The 20,100-nt window shown below is 38.8% G+C and overlaps 1 protein-coding gene across 1 annotated transcript in view; it reads right to left on the bottom strand.

Moving 5' to 3' along the window:
• The window catches only part of LOC134529174 (clavesin-2), a 99,315-nt gene extending 79,514 nt beyond the window's left edge, over positions 1-19,801 (bottom strand). Inside the window, exon 1 of the mRNA XM_063363000.1 lies at positions 19,656-19,801. The gene's annotated coding sequence lies outside the window, so the exon portion shown is untranslated. The remainder of the gene's footprint in view (positions 1-19,655) is intronic.
• Between the last annotated feature and the right edge of the window lie 299 nt (positions 19,802-20,100).

Raw genomic sequence — 20,100 nt, 5'->3', positions numbered from 1 at the left:
CAATGGCTGCTAAGACCTTGCTAATAACAAGTATTGTACCTCTGTGAAACACGCCTACCCAGGCAGCAACGTAAGAGCTCTGTGCGTCCCCTGTCGGATGCGGCAACATTTCCGATATTTATCACAATAAAGTTGCGCATGAAACGTAATTTAAAAAGTACATTAAAAAGATCAAATGTTTACGGGAACCACTTTAACCGGGAATATCTGCCTTCATTGAACGTTCTTAATTTCATAATAACAGGGAATGCTGTATTTTATCAACGGTTACACTCTAATTTTTTTTTTTTACTTTTACAAGGATGGTCCTTGGAAACCCTGTTGCCAACGATATCACTTCAAAAATTGCAAGGCAAGGCTTTTTGTACTATATGCAATTTTACAAAGCTCTGCCTTGTAGTTTTACAAGTGATATCGTTGGCAACTAAGTTTCCAAGGATTTTCCTTGTAAATGTACAATTTTTTAAAGTGTAATTTACATACATAAGCGCAGTTCATTAGTATAATATTTCAATATGAATGCAAGAATTTTTTTTACCCTGTTAAGCAATTATAATAATAATATGATGTGTATCAGCTATTTTTATTAGCAGTTTCTCTACGTACTTATCCGCAGTCCAGGAGAAGAATTTTATAACGCGAAGTCAACAAATTAATTTTTTTACCCTGACAAACAATTATTTGTAATAACTATATGGGATTTATCAGCTATTTTTATTAGCAGTTTCTCTACGTACTTATCCGCAGTACAGGAGAAGAATTTTATAACGCGAAGTCAACAAATTCATTTTTTTTCCCCTGACAAACAATTATTTTTAATAACTATATGGGATGTATCAGCTACTTGATTATGCATTAAAAAGCAAACAAAAAATAAGCTAAGAAAATTTATTTAGTCATCACTCCGTCATTCTAAAAAATCAATTTTGAAAACTTTACGAAACTTTTCGCCAGATTATCTGTCTACAGAATGACGGCCAAAGCGACAAAAAAAAATATTTTTGTCATCAAAAATAAACATGTACCTCCGTTCGTAACGACCGTATGGTTTCTGGCAGGACGTATGCTTTTGGCGTACACCATTAGCTTCTTGTGTGACTGTTTATGAACAAACACATTTAGTGCCTAAAAATAAGGAATAAGAAGGTTATAGGAATTCTTAAATTTTTTACAACTTTGTTATATTGCATTTTTCCATCTAAATGGTAAAAAAAATGTAATGAAAGGTTATTTAAGATGCTGAAGTAATAAAAACGTCAGTAGCTTTGTGATCTCTTTCAATATTTTTTTTCGAATCTGTTAAAAATATCATCGGCATAACCTCAGCTTTCGACTGTGAAATGTGTATTTTGGTAGTGAGGCGGAATGATAAGTGCGACTCTCGCTGGTGTTTCTAGGGCGGTGTCGCCTCTAAGCACAAGGCTGTGAACTGGCGCGCAGTCTTATCGCCGTGCATAGGACAACTGTGAGATTTTAACGGTAACCATAACTTTATATGGCAGAGAAATGAAGGCAAAATGCAATGCAATTCCTTGAGTGCTTATAAGAAACTGTACTGGATGTTTCGAACCTAACAAAAAGTTAATTCTTTTTCACTCTTCTAAAATAGAGTTTTAAAAAGAAATACGAAACAAAAAAAAACACTATCAATCTACCCTCAGCGAAATCTAGAAAACATTTCGTAAATAGACCCCACTCGGGTATCGTGAACCATGAATAGAGCTCAGAGGATGTGCTTATAGCTAGAGACCTGAAAAACTCGCGGGTTCATTTCGTGTTATGCTAAAATTCAAATAATTATACCTTAGTGCTGCTTCTGTCTTTGGTTCTCTGTTAATCTGGAGGACTGAGGGCCAATTACAGACCCTCACTCATAGAAGTGTCGAATCACAGGCCACCCAGTCGAGACGACTCACAAGTCAGCAGCTAATGAACAGTTGGCATTTGCCCGAGTGTGTATAGGATATTGGAGTCTATCCCTGCGGTCATTGAACCCGCGAATTTTTCCGGTCTCTACTTATAGCATTCTCCACCAATTGTGTGCGTTTATTTCGTACCTTTATAAATACATGTAAATGTCTGCTCGCTGAACGTTAAAAAAATGTTGTTGCGATGCTAAATACTAGAGACCCCGGAATTATTTTTGGATTATTTTGGTCACAACGTAGACTGCAAATACGTATACCTTTGCATTGCGTTGACGATTGGATCACAATGGTTTGGATACTCCCTCCAAGACTTTGGCCTAACTTACCAGCGAGCAGTAGAGTGAACGAATCACATAGACCTACTCAAAAGAAAGGGAGTTCCTACAGTAAGAAACCAGCAAATAGTAAAGCATATGTGGGCAGAGAATATACTTAGATACGTTAATATTAGCCTGACGCCAAATGAATCCACGAAATTTCCAGGTTTATACTAAATTCAAATTTATCGCGTTCTTTCATTTGCTCTAAAACGGCATGTCAGACATGAATTATGTTGCCTTGTTACGAGCATCTTCGTTAAACCGGTTATACGCTATTTAATAACTAGGTTAACAACCTATTTAGAACCGCTAACTTACCGTCGACTGTGTGCATAATCCTTACGTAAATCACAAATAATAGGGACCGGAAAAATTCGCGGATTCAATGACCTGTAGGATGAACTCCATAGTTCTACGTACACTCGGTCAAATGTCACCTACTCATTGGCTGCTGTCTTGTGAGACGTTCCAGCGTAGCAGCCTGTGATTCGATAAAGCTTTGGTTGGGTGTTTCTCATTGGCCCAGAGTCATCCAGGTGAGTTGTGAACCAATAGCAGAGGCAGCACTGAGGTATAACGATTTGTATTTTAGCCTATCGCGAAATGAATTCGCGAATTTTTCCGGTCTCTAACAAGTAATTATTTTGGAATTTTTGGAATTTTTTTTGGAAATTATTTGGTGAAAGATTTTCTGCATCACTGTAAATAAAATGTTTTGCATTTTACTGCGCGTAGCGGCTAACTTCCGCAGTGTAGCTTGCTGAAATGATTTAAATTGCTGAAATATTTGGTGAGACTTTTTTTTATGGGTCCCAATCCCGATTGAGGCGGGGAAATGTGTGGTTATTTTAAATATAAGGTTATTTGTAGTTTAGCATGCATCCCTAGAGACAGGAAAAATTCGCGGATTCATTTCGCGTTATGCTAGAATCCAAAACTATGTACCTTTACATTGCTTCTGTGATTGGCTTTTTTTTTTTTTTTTGCAGTTTACCTGAAGGATTTTGAGCCACTGAAAAACCTTCAACAAAAGAACTATCGAATCGGTAGCATCTCAGTTGACATGTCTCACAAGTCAGTAGCCAATGAGCATGTGGCATTTGCCCGAGTGTGTAGGGGATCGTGGAGCATATCCTAGAGGTCACTGAAACAGCAAATGTTTTCCATTCCATATGCATTCCCCTTTCAGTTCCTTCTCCCAATCAGCCTACTGGCTTATAACAGTAATCGGTAGAGGCAATGATTTTTCACGAAAAACATTTTCACTTACTAGACTGAAAAATGATATTTCTGCGTCAGAAATTTATGCCTTGTGACTGGAGACCGTTTCCAAGAGAAGCCATTGCCTTATTTGGCCAGGCAATTCAGAAGGTGTTTGCTTCCGCACAGAATTGCTGTGATTCGTGTGCCGACATGCACATGAAAGAAACTCAACCAACCAAGAAACAGAAACGATACCGCAGTGTTTTAACACACAGTGTGTCTCGAAATCTTTTCGCGGAAAATTATTTATTTGGAGATAGGCTAGAATCCACGAACGTGTGCGTAATCAAGTAGACCACGTGTTTATTGGCTTCTGCCAAATTCCCGCTTTTCCTCGGGTTTCAGGTGATTTGTTTGGATATTTCCTAATTGTTTTCATTGGCTTATAGTCATTCAGCGCCTCTCTTATGACTAGAGATCGGAAACATTCACGGATTCGCTTCGTGATACACTAAGATTCAAATACAGTAGACTTCCTATAATACGGCTTATTCGGGACTTTGCTGGTGCCAGGTTGCTGAAAATACTTGGATCCGTAAGGTTGGTGTTTGGTGGCAAATATTGTTTAGCAAGAACTGAAAGACAGACAATACAAAATAAATTAAAACTAAAACTAAATTTTCTGCCAATGACTGTCGAGTTCTGCTGAAGGAAAAGGGGGGGGGGGGGGGACAGAATTTGGAACGACTACTGCTATGTTTTTTTCCCCGTAAATTCGATTCAATTTCCAAATAGGATGCTCAGGATGCTTTGAAGGAATGGTTAGAAATAATGTTGATCGGGTGCGATGCTACGAATTTTTGATTCCTCTTGGCTGTCCACGTCCACTGATTCTATATTCGATGCCTAGAGACCTGCAATATTCGCGGATACATTCGGTGATAGGCTAGAATTCAAACACACATACCTCTTAGATAACGTTGCTATTGGCTTACTGTACATCTGGACGAAACTCAACCAGTTATAAACCCTCAACCAAAGAAGGATCGAATCACAGACAAACCAGCTGAGACGACTTATAAGACGGCAGCCAATGAACTTGCGTTATTTGCCCGAGTGTACAGGGGTATGTGCAGTCTATCCTGTAGGCCATCGAAACCGCGAATTTTGCAGGTATCTAACGATGGTGTGGTTGTTAATAGCCTCGAGTGTGTAGTTCGGCCGCAGTGGGCTTTTCAGAGTATAATATTTTCGTGTCGCCAAGATTCTGTCATGACACCCCGTACGGAATATAAGACATTCGTAAAATTCACGTCAAAAACGACTTTTTTTTACCGAACTAAAACTAAGTGTACTTGTAGGAGGGTCCGGATTAGGGAGGGACCTAGGTGCGTCTCGAAGCCTCTATATTCATAGTCACGCCGGTGCGTCAATATCTGCCAAAAGGTCCCGAACCGCACCGAACGCTACTAACTTATCCCGTAACGCACAGGGCGCTTCTAACGACCATTTATGTTCGTACTGTAACTAGGTTTCTAACTTATGTTGGCTTGACACCGTACTTTCCTAGCTGGTGCCGGACCGTCGGCCAACCCGGACCGTTGGATGCCGTATTATAGAAAGGTCAATGAACTTATATATTTGTGCTGCTTCTGCTACTGGCTCACAGTTAATCTGGTGGACTCTTGGCCGATGAGATGCCTTCACAAAGGAGTAAACGAATCACAAGTCATCCAGTTGAGACGTCTCAACATGTCAGGCGCCAATGAACAAGTGATACTTGCCCAAATGTGTAGGTCTTTGTACACGCGAATTTTTCCGGACCCTACAAAATGACCCGGCATACAATGACCAGCTACTCTCAAGCGTATACGGATAGATGAAGTCTATTTGAATACAACGTCTCTAATTATTACTAGAGACCGGAAAAATTGGTGGATTCATCTCACGTTATGCTAGAATTCAAAAATATGTACCTTCATATTGCTTCTGCGATTGGCTCACAGTTTAGCTGTAGAACTTTGAGCCAATGAAAAACCTAGAACCAGAGAAGTACTTATCGAATCGGAAGCTTCCAAGGTGCCAGATCTCACAAGTCAGTAGCCAATGATCATGTGTAGAGCCACGGAAATTTCGCGGATTCATTTAGTCGCAAGCTAGAATGCAAACCTCCACACTGTCGCACTGTGTTCATGATTGGCCCGCAGTTACTTGGAACGCCCCTCTACGACCGTGAGCCAACGATGTCCAGCTAGGAGAGAAGTAAGCGGATCAGGTAGTGCCAAATAACAAGAATAAAAATGTTCTCGCTAAGAAATCAACCAATGGGAAAGTAAACATGGGTCAAGCACACCTATAACTTTGAATTCTATCCTGAAGCCAGAGGAATCCGCAAAATTTCCGGGACTCTAATCATGTGGCATTTGCTTTAGTATGTACACGATCGTGGAGTCTAGCCTAGAGGTTATTGAAACCGTGAATTTGTCATTCTCTAATTATTACCAATGTTTTTATTGATATTTATTTGGATTGCAGTTTGAATTGCTTTATGATTAGAGATTGGTAGGGGCAGGCATTTTTCGCGAAAAGATTCCAAGACTAGCTGAAAGTCAAAACAATGTAGCACCGTCTGTGTTCCGTTATTGGGTGAGTTTCTTTCAGGCGCATGTCGATTGTAACAACACCAATCACAGTGATTCAGTGCGGAAGTAAACGCGTCCTGAGTGGCTCGGTGAAACAAGGCGACGACTTCTCTCGCAGACGGCCGCTAATCACAAGGAAGAAACAGCTGGTGCGGGTATACCTTGTTGCAGTCTAGTAGAAGTTCAGGTATTTTTCACGAAAAATGCCTGCCCCTAGAGATTGGAAAATGTTATGGTTTCAATGACCGTCAGGCTAGCTTCCACAATTCTCTGCTTACCTGGGAAAATGCCACTTGTTCATTAGCTGCTCACTTGTGAGCAACCCGGTAGCTTTTGATTCGAAGCTTCTTTGTTTTTGATGGTCTCTCATTGTTTAAGAGTAGGTAATCCGAATAAACTGTGAGCCAATAGCAGAACATTTTCAAAGGTACAATTATTTGAATTTTAGCCTATCGTGACATTATTCCGCGAAATTTTCCGATCTCTATTTTAGGGACCGGAAAAATTTGCAATTTCGATGGCCTTCATGATAGACTACACAGTCCTCTGTACACTTGAGAAAATTACGCCAGTTCATTGGCTTCTGACTTGTGAGTCGTCTCAACTGGTTTACCTGTGATTTGATTGATACTTCTTTGGTTGAGAGTTTATGATTGGTTCAGAGTCGTCTGGATGAACAGTGAGACAATAGCAAATACAGCTTTAAGGTATAATGTATTTGAATTTTAGCATATCGCCAAATGAATCTGCAAATTTTTCCGGTCTATATATTTTTTATGATTGTTGAAATAAATGATAGCATTCTATTGTATGTATAAACATTATATTCTAGACAGTCGCCAAATATTTACGCGATCTTTGCAAGTCTCTACTAACTGCATATTGGCGCAGAGCATTCTTACATAAACTAAAATGATTTTGTTACTTTTGTTGTTTGACGTACAAGCATTAGACCACTGGACGCTACGACACTGTTCTGCACACATTGGGATGGTCGTTTCCGTTCGAAGCCTCCACAAAGAATTTATTGCGTAACCACGAGGAAAACTTTTTAAACACGCGTCTCACCTTTATTGGGTGGCGAGGTTTGCTTTCCAACACGAGATGGCGGCGCCTACGTCTGCGCTGACTCAGAGAGAGAGAGAGAGAGAGAGAGAGAGAGAGAGAGAAAGGGAAGTGACAGCGGAAGTACAGCACAGTGTTGCCAAGTCGGTGGTTCGTCACAGCACGCTGACTTTCTCGTCGTGGAGGCAACGTAGCAGGTCAAGCAGTCACGAGCAGTTTCACTACATATCCGGGCTGCGCAGAGTGGTAAGAACACAGGACTCGCTTTCCAGAGGACCGGGGCTCGAATAAAGTACCAGGAAAATGTTGGGGTGGCACCTTACAATTGACAATAAATAACCGATTCCACCCCCAATATCCTTTTCTTTACTTTTGTGTGTTACCGTCTCGAATGACTTCGCTGTCGTAGAGAAAATTAAGCCAAAGTTAAAAATAAATAAATAAAAATATCTGTGTTGTAAATCGCTCATGCTTAGGGACTGGAAAAATCCCCGATTTCAATGACTTCTAGGATAGCCTCCGTTATCCTCTGCCTTTCTCGAGCAAACACGCGTGTTCATTGGGTGCTAACTTGTGAGGCAGCTCCACTGGGTAGCTTGTGATTCGACACTTCTTTGGTCAATAGTCTGTCATTGGCCCAGAGAGCCCCAGTTAAAGTGCGAGCCAATAGCAGAACCAGCAGAATTGTTCACATGTTTGAATTTCAGCCTATCGCGAAATGAATCCGCGAATTTTTCTGGCCTCTACTAATTGGTCCAGAATCCTCCTGATCAGCAGTGAAACAATAGCAGACGCAGCACACACGAGCAATTGTTTGGGTTTTAGCATATCACGAAATGAATTCGCTAATTTTTCCGGTCTCAAACTTAGAGCGACACAAAGACTGTCGAGTTGGAAGCGGCTGCGCGGAAAGCAGTGTTAAGACAGAGGAAGAAAGAGAGAGAAGCGAACCAGACGGAACTTCCCCCAACCACCGCACGAGGTGGGGAAGAGACGCGTTTGGTCGGGAACGAAACACAAGACGAGTCAGTGAGTGCTTCAGGACAATGTTGTGTATAGAATACAGCACTGTGGACATTCTACTGCTATTTAGAGCTGAACAAACCTGCTCTCATTAGAGGCAGTGATTCTTCGCGAAACTTACTGGACTGCCATACAGTATTTATGGGTCAATAATATCTGTTTTGTGACTGGCGGCCGTTTTCAAAAGAAACCTCCATTTGTGCTTCATTGTTTTTATTGTACTTCCGATTGTGCTTTCTTTTTTGATTGTTCTTCATGCTATTCTTTTTTGATTGTGTTTTAGAATGTGGTTCCTTTTCGTTGATTGTGCTTCCTTTTTTAAATTTGCTTCCAAAAGTGCTTCCATTTTGTTGATTGTGAATATTTAAGTCCTGTAATCAGGACATGATTGGTAGGGCCATGCACTTTTCGTGAAAAGATCTGAACACTTATTAGACTGCAACAAGGTATACCCGCACCTGTGGTTTCTTACTTGTGATTGGCGGCCGTCTGCGAGAGAAGTCGTTGCCTTATCTGATCGAGCCACTCAGGACGCCACTCACTTCCGCACTGAATCACTGTGATTGGTGTTGTTACAATCGATATGTACCTGAGAGAAACCCACCTAATCACGAAACACAGACGATGCTATAGTGTTTTAACTTTCATCGATTCTCGAAATCTTTTCGCGAAATCTGCATGCCCCTAATGATTGGTCTCGTGGTTCGGAGATGCCTGGTCTAAACGCCTGACACTGGACATTGCCTGTTTAAAATGTTCGCCAAATATCGAGAGAGATTCGGTGCTTCGGAGAAATTTGGTTTGTAAGAATATTTGTTGTTTATTATTATTCGTGGCGATGTCTTGTTTGTTGTATATGCTCTATGTTTGACTCTGGTATATTCACTACAAAATTTTTCGGGGTAAAACGTTTACTTTGGTAGGCTCGTTTTCTACTGTCGTTCAGTTTTTCGTACTTCGAAGTCATTCCAACAAGTACTTTTCGGACTGGGTGATAATTTCAACGATGTTTTAATGTATTGGCGTGATGGTCGATAAGCAACGCCCTGCGAGCCTCGAGCTAGTAGCTGGATGGCCACCCGATGCTTCTGCTGGCTTGCAACTCTCGCGCATGATGGGTCAGTGTTCACTTGCAGGTGCTCGCAAGCGGGGCCTTCGCTCGGCTTCATCCAGCCTCGTGAATATTTTTAAAATTATAGAATTTAGGTACTTTGACTAGTCGTGTGTGAATACTTTTAACTTCAAGTGTATTGGAAGTTATTTTTTGTGCAAGGCAAAAAAGTGATATTGATGGTTTTTAGTTATTGTATCCCAGACCATAGACTGTTTAATATATAATTAATCCATTTAATTAACTCTGTACTGTCTGGTGTAGAACCGTGGAATAAAATCTATCAAATAATTAATGACAGTAATAAATGATTTTTTTGACGAATTTTGGAATTTTTCCCAATTTGTAGCTAAATAATCACGAATTTCCAAGATGGTGGCCAAGATAGCCGACAGTGTGGCGGATGCCACGGTAATAAATAATAACTGCATTCTAGTGAGCAAAAATTATTTTAATATGGCGGCAGCACTAACAGACGAAAACAGTAAGTAGAATCCAATAATGGTGGCATCGGCAGTTGAAAACAAGATGGCCACAATGACGTCGTACTTTCCGATGTTATATCTGCCATGGAATTAGTGGTGGGAGGTCAGTCTGCTGGTGGCTTCCGTGGAGGAAGGATCCGTCGCCATTTTTAATCGAAAGACCTCGCCGGGTCCGAACCCCATAACTTTTTATTAATTTAATTATTATAATTTAATTTAATTTTTTTACGAATTTCATAATATTTTTCCAATAAAATCGGATAACAAGTACAGATTTTCAAGATGGCGACAGTAACGAAAAGTGAAACGGTGCGTCATCATTAGAGACCCGTAAGATTCGCAGGTTCATTTCGTGTTATGCTAAAATTCAAATAATTATACCTAAGTTTTGCTTCTGTCATTGGTTCACTGTTAATCTGGAGGACTGAGGGCCAATTAGAGACCCTCACTCATAGAAGTGTCGAATCACAGGCCAACCAGTCGAGACGACTCACAAGTCAGCAGCCAATTAACAGTTTGCATTTGGCCGAGTGTGTAGATGATATTGGAGTCTATCCTGGAGGTCAATGAACCCGCGAATTTTACGGGTCTCTAGTCATCATCCAAGTTGGACGCTATGACATCAGAGGTCGGTCTGCTCCACCGGCTCCGGACCCTGGACCCTGGTGCCTGAGCCCCATTCATATACAACTCTAGTAAACAGTGTGCTCTATGACTGTTTAATTCAAGATTGCACCGGGGTCTACCATGGTTCTCGTATTCACTTCAAGGCGAATGCTAGGACCGTTTTTTTACCAATCATTTCCTCTTTTTACTTCAACTGTGTTGGTATGTGTGTCTGTCTGTAATGGCCTTGCTTTTGACGAGACTCTAGTACATAGTATAAATACACGCGATGAAAAAACTCTTGAGAAAGATCCGCTTCTTCTTGGCATGAGTTTACAAAACTGCCCACTGTACACCCTCAAAGGATGTTGTTTGTTTCCAAGAGCCGGGTTGCCTATGTTTATTGAGTTGACGAGCAAATTTTATGTGCAAGTAGTTAAGTATGTATTGTTCGTGTAGCGCGTTGTACATGGGGTGGGCAAACAACCAGCCAGACTGAAAAAAATAACTCACGTTAAGTCTGCTAATGGTTGAACATATCAAAAAAAATATTTCGTCTGAGATTTTTAACAGTGACAAACATTTAAAAATGAGTAATGTATGGTACTTATATAGCGTTCGGCGTCCAACAAGGCCGAGGTTGTTTGTGTGTCACCTTGACATCATGTTGCTTCAGGTTCAGATTCTTGAAAATTCCTGCACATTTAAAGTTTATTTTCATAAGCCAGAGTTGGCTTCAGATGTTTTCATTGATGGCTGCAGTGAGCCAAATTAATACGTGATCAAAATCATCTCAAAGTTCGCCATTGCATTTCTTTAATAAATGAATTTGAATAAATGAGTTTGAAAGTTGACAGGAAATTATAAAATTTATGATCCAAACACTATGATTGTATATACATAAATAATTCGTCAAATATATTTTTTTCTTCAAAATTAGCCACAAAAAAGCTTTATTAATAAATAATTTCTAGAGCCATGGAATTTTCGCGGATTAATTTAGACGCAAGCTAGAATGCAAACCTCCACACTCTAGCACTGTGTTCATGATTGGACCGCAGTTATCTGGACACGCCCCTCTACAACCGTGAGCCAATGATGTCCAGCTAGGAGAGAAGTAAGCGAATCAGGTAGTGCCAAATAACAAGGATAAAAATGTTCTCGCTAAGAAATCAACCAATGGGAAAGTAAACATGGGTCGAGCACACCTATAACTTTGAATTCTATCCTGAGGCCAGAGGAATCCGCGAAATTTCCGGAACTCTAGTCATAAGAAAACATTGATGAAAAATTGCATACTTTTTAATTTTCAAATATTATTTACAATAATTGCAAATTTTATTTAAATAATTTGTTTCAATATAATCAGGAACAATTGGTTAAAAAGCCCGCCTTAACCTGTTTGATATTATAGAAGATATTCTCGCACGGTGGTTGGCCGGTTCTTGCACGCTCGGCTCAGGCGTAACGTGACGATTTTTCGTGCGTGCAGCCGGCGTTCATCGATTTATAAGACGTTATCGTTATCACGTCAAAAACTTGTATATTTAGTAGCTTGGACCGCGGAAAGAAAAGATTTAGAGACAAGCTGAATGTTAAATAAAACACTGTAGTGTCGTCTGTGTTTCGTGATTGGTTAATTTTTTTCAGGCGCATGTCCACCGTCGGCACACCAATCACAGAAATTCTGTGCGGAATCAAACGCATTCCGACTGGCCTGGCCAAATAAGGCAATGGCTTCTGGCCAAATAAGGCAATGGCTTCTCTTGAAAACGGCCTGTCGTCACAAAGCAGAAATTACTGATGCAGGAACACCAACTTGCAGACTAGTAAGTTAGCAGATTGTTTGCGAAAAATCACTGTCTCTACTTGTTAAAGGATAGCTTAAACTCTTAAAATAAGCTACTTAAAACTTTTCTGACGGAAAATATAGCACGGAAAATATTTGAGGTATCATAAGAGAAAGGTGCTAATATTTTATATTTAGCTAAATTTTTATATTTTGGATATTAAGCAATGAAAATTCGTAAAGACAATATAAAACAAATAACCGAAGTAAATGTTTGAAAACAAACAATGCAAAAAACTAGATTATAAACCAAACAGTACGCATACCAGAATAGTCCAGGAAACGACTTAATATAATTAATAAATTGTATTGTAACTAACTGTTTAAATTTTTATTTTATGCATGTTTTTAACGTAATGGAGAATTCAGTACTGTTCTACTGTTTTTTTCTTGTACAATAAAACCGTGTATGTGCATTCACGAGTGAGTTTGCTTAGTTGACGTATTCAGTTGGTGGGAAAAATTCTGGACTGTATTCGCTTCTTTATTATGTTTCAAAAAAATTGAGTACGCTTTGAGTGTTCAAAATGATGTGTTAGTGAAACTATTTTATACTTGTATCAATAAAAAATCAATCAATTAGAGGAAATCCGAGAGATTTTTCTTCTCGGATGGTTTTCAAAGTGCCGTACTACGTAGCTATTTATACGGCAACATTTGAAAATGTAAATAATTAATTACTAAATGAAATTTTTTTATTTCGTTAGTCATATTTTTATAAATTTATTGCTTAAAATTTCAAAAATAATAACTAAGGAATGTTCATAAAATAATGTATGTTTAGGTTTTTGAATCAGAAAATTTAATTAAATCAACATATTTATAACTGATAGTGTTTTAAAAAATACAACTTTTTTTGTCTATTGCAACATATAGAATATAAAATCCACCTAAAAACTTTCCAAAACTTTCCCACCTAACAAATGGAGACCAAGTAGTTGTGTTTGCCTAAAAATTTAAGAAAATTGTATTACAGTTGACATTTCATTTTTATTTCGTGAATATACCGGAGCTGGAAGTATTTGTTGTAAAATTATTTATTGCATGTTGTATAAAGTTAACAGTTTTGTCACCCAACCGTTATGAACTATGCTGTTTAATCCTGAATTATAGAATTTCTTATTGTTAGAGCAGTGATTTTTTGCGAACAGCCTGTTCACTTACTAGAATGCAATACGGTATTTCTGTGTCAGTTATATCTGCTTTGTGACTGGAGGCCATTTCAAGAGAATCCATTGCCTTATTTGGCCAGGCCATTCAGAAGGTATTTGCTTCCGTACAGAATTGCTGTGATTTGTGCGCCGACAGTGGGCGTGCACCTGAAAGAAACTCAACCAATCACGAAACACTGACGATGCTACAGTGTTTTAACACACAGCTTGTTCCAAATATTTTCGTGAATAATCACTGGCCCTACTTATTATGCTGGCATTTTTCATGTTCTCTTAAAAAATGAATTGGTTATATAACCATAAACAAAAAAAATATTTTTTATTGTTTTAAATAGTTTGTGTATTGTAAATCTGCACATGCCGTTAAAAAAAGGAAGAAAAAATATTCGTGGATACATTTTGGGATAGGCTAACATTAAAATACATACATATTTGTGGTGGTTTGCAATTAGTCCACAGTTTGTCTGGAGGACTCTGAGCCAAAGAGAAAACTTTAACCGGAGACAGTATCGAATCACAGGAACCCAGGGGGAACGTCACGCACATAAGCAGCCAATGAGCAGGTGGCATTTCTCGCATATACAAAGGACTGTGTAATCTTTAGTGTAGGTTGTTTACTCGAGAAATTTTTCGCTCCTCACATATGGTTTCAAATTATTGTTGCTAAATATACGATTAAAATTACCCTTGAATGAAACGTGGACTAGCCTATATCATTCATTAATCACAACCATGGTACCTTAAGAAGATAATATTCTAAATTATTAGCCTGCAAATATTCTTGTTTTTGCTCATGATTTAAAATTAATTCATAATACCACAATGGGATATTGTTTAGAATTTGTTTAAATATTTAAAGTAGTATTTATTTAATGGTTTTCATAAACTTAAAAACAAATTTATGTTAAAAATCTGGCATGAACAAAGAGTATGTAATTGTGGGGCATACATTTTTGAAATAAATATTTGTATGTGGCCTTCATCATAAAAATATTTCATCTAAAGATATCATTAAAATAATTAGATATATATTTTTCCAATAAAAATACAAGAAACCTAATTATTTAAAAGTTTTGGGATAACCGAATTTTAATTTATTTATGAATGAAATCCTAAGAATAAAAAGTTTTACAACTATACGAACGTTTGGTTATAAATTATATAAAACACGTTTTGATGCTTTCGATTCATACCGGGAATGAAAGATAAATTACCGTCTAAGATTCCCAAAACAATTAAATAACCTTGATTAAAGTAAATAAACTTATACTATCAACTATAGTTATACTGTTGATTTACTTCAAATCACAAGGAAACATTCAAAATTATAAGGTGTAAAGTAATTTAAGAAACTATACTCTTAAATTTAGTGCATTGTAGTGACTACACCACACCGATTGCTAGTTCAATGACGGAAATTTTTTTTTATTGAGACGTTAAATTCGTGTCTGAGGTCGTGTTTAGGATTTAGGTTGTAGGATTATGCTGATGAACAGTTGCGTTGTGTTGCTTATTCCCGTGAAATTATTAGATAGATACGAAGTTCGCAGTTGTTATTTTGGGACACTCTAGACTGCGAAGGTTTGACCACTCTAATGAACCTTGACATTGAGTCGCGAGTTATAAATAGTGCTTGGAAAAATCCACGGTTTCAATGACCTTTAGGCTAGACTCCACGATCCCCTACATACTCGGGCAAATGCCACATGGCCATTGGCTACTGACTTGTGAGACCTGTCAACTTGGATGCTTTTGATTCGATACTTCTTTGGTTGAAGTTTTCTTATTGCCTGAAAGATAGGTACTGGAAAAATCCGCGGTTTCAATGACCTCTAGGCTAGACTCCACGATCCCCTACATACTCGGGCAAATGCCACATGGCCATTGGCTACTAACTTGTGAGACCTGTCAATTGGGATCCTTCCGAGTCGATACTTCTTTGGTCGTAGGTTTTTAATTGGCTGAAAGTCCTTCAGATAAACTGTGAGTCAATCAAAGATGAAATATGAAGATACATGTGTTTGGAGTCCAGCATAACGCGAAATGAATCCGAGAATATTTCCGGTCTCTAGTTATGAACCTCTACGATGTACCCTGAATGACTAGAAGCCAACGACCAACAATTGAATAAGCAACATACCCAATCACTAGAGACCTGCAAATTTCGCGGTTTCGATGGCCTTCAGGATAGACTGCACATACCCCTGTACACTCGGGAAAATAACGCAAGTTCATTGGCTGCCGACTTGTAAGTCGTCTCTGCTGGTTTGTCTGTGATTCGATCCTTCTTTGGTTGAGGGTTTATAACTGGTTGAGATTCGTCCAGATGAACAGTAGTAAGCCAATAACAAAATTATCTAAGAGGTATATGTGTTTGAATTCTAGCCTATTACCGAATGAATCCGCGAATTTTGCAGGTCTCTACCAATCACGTGCGACCAGAAAGAAGGTGAGATGTGGCTGCAGCCAATGAACACGTGACATCAACTTGCCTCTGCTCACGTTTGTGAAGCCTATCCTAAGACCACAAATTAACGCAAAATTTGCAGGACTCTGTCAATTATTGGTTACGTGGCTGCTGATTCTCTAATTAAGAGAGAGCTTTGGGTGTGGATAATTGCGACTAATAACTCCGCAACCAACGTGTGACTAATATCGATTTAACAGAACTCTATGTGAGAAGTATGGCTTTAAGTCTATGAGGGCCGATGAAATGAGAATGTATATTAAATGCATGGATTTTGAGAGAAACGGGAATACCCCGAGAAAACCCTCCTAACTAAGGCAACGACCTTCAAGTTTCCCTCTTGTGAAACGTACTCCACAGCAGATGGCTAGAGACAGGCATTTTTCGCGAAAAGAGCTTAACACTTATTAGACTGCAACTAGGTATACTCGCACCTGTGGTTCTTCCTTGTGATTGGCGGCCGTCTGCGAGAGAAGTCGTTGCCTTATTTGACCGAGCCACTCAGGACGCTTTTGCTTCCGCACTGAATCACTGTGATTGGTGTTGTTACAATCGATATGTACCTGGGAGAAACTCTCCCAATCACGAAACACAGACGATGCTACAGTGTTTAAACTTTCATCTAGTCTCGAAATCTTTGGCGAAATCCGCATGCCCCTAAATATAAGCATTTATATTTGAATTAATGGTATATATGTACTCCGACGTGACTTTTTTATTTAGTGTTGAAGGGCAGGGTGATAAAAAAACACGACTTTTGTAAAAAGCATATTAGATCCAAACTTTACGGAAATGAACTTACTGTAAGAAACCTGCAATATTCCCGTTTTTCTAGTATCAGGCTGAACTCCATACAATTGTATGTAATAAAAGTCGGGTCTTTTGTGCATTGGCTGCTGGCTTCTGTCCGGCTGGCGTATGATTAGGTTTTATGAATCTTGCAATGCTAAGATTGGTGTCTTGTCCTTTATGGTCGAACTACCGATGATACAGTGTGAACGTTAAAATGTGTGAATTGGTATGCGTTAAAGAGTGACTTCAAAAAATAACGGCGCCCAGTAGCCATATCTTACTTGGTACTCCGATAATTAACCTTATCTTGCTAAAATGATTATAGTTTTTTACAATCGCAAAGCAAAGCAAACTTTCATTGTTAATCAATCAACCTGACTTTTCCTTTAGCTCTCATTGTCAGTACTATTAAATTTTCAGTGACACATATTTTCATGAGATGTTGGATATTTGGACTCAGTACGTCGAAATAATACAGTGAAATACGTATAACTAGAGACCCGAAAAATTCGCGGGCTCATTTCGTGTTATGCTAAAATTCAAATAATCATACCTTAGCGCTGCTTCTGTCATTGGTTCACTGTTAATCTGGAGGACTGAGGGCCAATTAGAGACCCTCACTCATAGAAGTGTCGAATCACAGACATTCAGTCGAGACGACTCACAAGTCAGCAGCTAATGAACAGGTGGCATTTGCCCGAGTGTGTGGAGTGTAGTAGAGTCTATCCTGGAGGTCACTGAATCCGCGAATTTCGCAGGTCTCTATTCATTGTTAATCAATCAACCTGACTTTTCCTTTAGCTCTCATTGTCAGTACTATTAGATTTTCAGTGACACACATATTTTCATGAGATTTTGGATATTTGGACTCAGTACATCGAAATAATGCAGTGAAATACGTATAACGTAAAAAAAAAAAAAATACAAAATATCGCTACTTCTATTTAAGTTTCGTTCAAAACTATAAGATTTCTTTTCAAAAGCACGCAGTTACTTGTTAGACCTTGCGATACCCTGAGTGCATTAGTAGACGATCACAGGTCTTAAATATTTCCGAGACGTAAAAATAAAATCACCAAAGTTATTATTTTTATGCCATATATACGGTACCTATTTCTTTATTGACAGAGGAACTTAGGTGTAAGGTACAACTATCCTTACTATCTTTGATAACTGTGAAATATTTCGTAAATTTCTTTACAAGTATAACATTACAGTTCATAGCTAGAGACCTGAAAAATTCGCGGATTCATTTCGCGATAGGCTAGATTCCAAGAATGTTTGCCTGTTTGCTGCTTCAGTGACAGGACCACAGTTTATCTATGGGACTCTGGGCCAATGAAAATCCTTCAACATAAGAAGTATCGTTTCACGAGTGTCCAAGTTAATAGTAGAGACCGTAAATATTCGAGATTCATTTCGCGTTAAGCTAGAATCCAAACTCATGTTCCTCCATATTAATTCTAGCACTGATCCACAGTTTATCTGAAGGACTTTGAGCCAGTGAAAAACCTTCAATCAAAGAAGTATCGAATCGGATGCATCTCAGTTGACAGGTCTCACAAGTCAGTAACCAATGAGCCCGAGTATGTAAGGACGTGGAATCTGTCCTAGAGGTCGTTGAAACCGCAAATTATTCCAGTCCATAGTCAACAGGTGTCACAAATCAGTAGCCAAGAGCAGATGTAATTTTCCTGCGTGCATAGAAGATCATGGAGTGTTTCCTATAAGTACTGAGATTGCACATTTTCCCGGTCTCTATTCATAGCTAATCTTGAAATAGATCATTCTTTCGCAGGTTAGTTTGTTTTCGGTTCAGTTTGTGTAAAATATATTATATTTTGCCTAAGATAAAAAGAATAATTTCAATCACGGTTACATATGTGACGAAAGCTATTAACGGGTAAATATTGCGAATTTCAAATGAAAAGATGTAATATTATGTGTACCTTTGGGGGTCTAGGTTTAAACACTTGACTCTACAATAATGTTAAAATCTCAGTTTGAGTTGACCGTTTAGCTTTAACACTTAGTTGCCAACTTTTTTAAAGTGATACAAGTTAAATATTGTACTTCATTAATATTTGCAATGGGCCAGTGGAGATATAAAAATAAAGTAGGAATGAACTCCATGTTTATCATATTAGACCAAAATAATTGCTTATTATCTTATTAATATAAAACATTAAATTTATAGGCTATGTTCCACAGGAATGTCTTTTATCCATAACTTAAGATATAATATTTGTAAATTTATAAGAAAATATTTTGGCAACCACATAGTTATCACAGAATATCTTAGTATAGTTACACTGTAAAAATGTTTTGTGTAAATGGAACTGAAATAGTCATATGTAATTAGAATTACTTTGTCTCAGTCCCAGTCGACTTGTTGAATATTCGGTCATCTTATTCGTGGTTTAAAAACATTTATGCTTGTATAAGACATCAATCGAAATTTAAAAAATAATGCGCCAATTTTCGTTAGCGCGACGAGTTTTAAAAAAATGGCCATCAAACTGTAAATTCGTAAATAAATCCCATGCATAGAGACAGGAAAAATTCGCGGGTTCATTTCGCGATAGGTTAGAATCCAAGTGTGTGTAACTTATTGCCGCTTCAGTGATTGGAACACAGTTTGCCTGAAGGACTGTGAGCCAATGAATGGCCCTCAACGTAAGAAGTATCGAATCATAAGCATCCCAGTTAGCAGGTGTCACGAGTCAGTAGCCAATGAGCTGGTGTAATATTCCCGCGTACATAGAGGATCGTGCAGTCCATCCTAGAGGTCATTCAAACCGCAAATTTTTCCAGTCCCTACCCATGCAGTAATTTGAGTCGTTCAGTTTTTAAAGTTGGTTAAAAATGTTTAAAGTTTTTTTTAATATTTCCAAAAAAAGTTATTCGTAAAGGCGAAAATAACCAGAGGAATGTGTTGCACTGTAAACTGGCGTGTGGAAGAATAAAAGCGCAGCGGGCGGCTAGCACTCACCTGGCGTCGCAAGAGAAGGAGCAGAGTCAGCGTCGAGACGCCCAGCTGAAGACGCCGTCTGGCAAGCACTGACAACAGCGCGGGCGGTCGCCTGGCTTCTTACATCCTGCTCCTCGATCCCTCCCATTGGCCGGAGTGGCCGCTGCTTTCTCCCGAGCTTTCTTCCGTGAAGAGCCGCGCCGGAAACAACAAGAAGAGAGAAGAGGGGAAAAAAAAACCGGTTGTAAAACACGCGTCCACGGATCACTCGAAGCACGTACCGGCCGCGAACAAACACAAAAGAAACTACAAAGACGTGCCGGTCGGCTAAACAAGCCGGAGCTTCAAATTAATGTTTCACGTGGTTGGCAGGAATTCTAGAGTAACGGTAATCTCGATAATTAAAAACAATGCTTTTTTATTTTATTTTATTTTACAAAAAGCTGCTTCATATTTGGCACGATCT

Source organism: Bacillus rossius, chromosome 2 (assembly GCF_032445375.1).
Source record: "Bacillus rossius redtenbacheri isolate Brsri chromosome 2, Brsri_v3, whole genome shotgun sequence".
Classification (NCBI taxonomy): Eukaryota; Metazoa; Arthropoda; class Insecta; order Phasmatodea; family Bacillidae; genus Bacillus; species Bacillus rossius.
This window is presented reverse-complemented; position numbering and strand designations above follow the sequence as displayed.